Genomic DNA, 2,011 nt, shown 5'->3' with positions numbered 1-2,011 from the left:
ACCTACAACGCATCCAAAACGCCTCCGCCCGACTGATCGTCAACGTCTCCCGCCGCAGCCACATCACCCCCCCCACCTGGGAGACCTACACTGGCTTCCCGTCGACAAGAGGATCACCTGCAAGCTCCTCACCCACGCACACAAAGCACTCTACAATGCCGGACCAGCCTACCTGAACAGCAGACTCAGCTTCTACACTCCCACCCGCCAGCTCCGCTCCGCCAGCCTCTCCCTCGCCGCTGTCCCACGCATCCAACGAATGAACTCTGGCAGCAGATCCTTCTCCTACCTCGCCGCCAAGACCTGGAACACCCACCCTACCCACATATAGCAGACCCAAGACCTACTCGCCTTCAGAAGACTCCTCAAGACCTGGCTCTTCGAGCAGTAGCAGCATCCCCCTCCCCTCAGCGCCTTGAGACCATCACGGGTAAGTAGCACTCTCTACAAGTACTCTGATTGATTGATTGAGAGTATAGGAACCTACAATACTGGAGTTACTACTAGTCAGTAACTTTTCTTTGCTCTTACATCCAGTTCTCTTCCAATATTAATTCATGGGGACATGTTACCTAGTGTTGACACACTGGGAGCAAGTTGAGCGTTTTGTGTAACGCAAGGCATTTGAAAAATGAGCAACGCAGGACAGCTAGACTAAACCAGCCTTCTCGTTTTAAGCTTGCTGTCAGGTAGAAGTGTGAAGAGAATCCCTACCGGTACTCAAGAGACCTCACGAAAGGCTAACACTTATTTAACACTAAACTGCATTGTATGGGGAATACTGAATTTAGGAACACCTTGCTTAATGGCTCGTGAAGCCTAGAATCATGAGCCATTGAAAGAATATAAGGGGCAATATCAGTTGCTTCAGATGGAATTCTGTCATGGCCTTACCAGGGGCCGCTCCGCCAAAATGGCGGAGGAGCGTCTCCCCACAGCCCAGCACCAACAGATAAAATGATAATATCAAAATGTTGTTATCATTTAATTTATACTGTCAGAGCTGCGCAATGAGACTTGGGCGGGCCGAGCATCGCAGGGAGAAGGAGTAGTGTGTATTTATAAGTGTGCATGTCGATTTGGCCGGCTGTCTTAGGCTGGCAAAACAGACATGTGCACTTATGTTTCTCCAACCTGGCTTTGCTGCACAACCGGGCCGGAGAAATGGCACAGGCTCCAGTGCACCGGCTGAGCATCAAACAAGGCCATTTAGACCAATCCTGTCGCTGTTCACATAGCCTGAGAGCACCGCCTGGATTGAGTGGGGAGCCTGTACCTTGAAGGACAATACCCCTCCGGCCTGATGAGAAAAGCAATGAGGCGGCCGGCAGAGTCAGCCGGAGTAGAGCGGTAGGTAAGGCTTTTTTATTATTTCTGCCCCCCGCAGCCACCCGACCACTTCAGGTAGACGGCAGCCCCGACTGAGCTTTACAGGGCCATACTGGTCATAAAATACACTCTAGCATTCTGCAAGTGGACAGCTAGCTTAAGGGGCTTCTTGCAAAGGAGCATGGGCTGGCATGAACTAGTCATGCCTTATGGCCCCTTTTAGTCATAGCCACGTGCAGCGTGGGGCCGTCTTGTACAATTTTGCCAGGGCTAAATGATGTTTCTAGTCTGGCCCTTGCCTTAGATATGTAGGGCTGATGGTCATTGTCTCTTTATGAAAATGTGTATGGCTCTACAGTAGGAAGAGCTTGAAGGCCACTCAACTGTCTGGTGTGATAGTTCTCAGGACATGCACATATAAGGTCAGCAACACTCCCAGGAAGCAAGTGTTTTAAGGAACATCTCCTTCGTTCAGACTTTATTTATTGTGTTGTTCTGTGACTAAATGGTACATCCATAAGTTGGGTAACTTGTCTTCTTATCTCAGAAGAAATGATCAAAACCCCAAAAGGAAGTGAAAATAACCTGTGTTCCTTCACGAGAAAAATTGCAAAATGGCACACTGACATAATTAATATGTTAATATTCTGCATGGCACCAAACTCTTCGTTGTACCCTGTTG

This window comes from Lissotriton vulgaris, unplaced genomic scaffold, assembly GCF_964263255.1.
Source record: "Lissotriton vulgaris unplaced genomic scaffold, aLisVul1.2 SCAFFOLD_1765, whole genome shotgun sequence".
NCBI classification, from domain to species: domain Eukaryota; kingdom Metazoa; phylum Chordata; class Amphibia; order Caudata; family Salamandridae; genus Lissotriton; species Lissotriton vulgaris.
The sequence above is the reverse complement of the archived record's forward strand: the minus strand, read 5'-3'. Positions refer to the sequence as shown.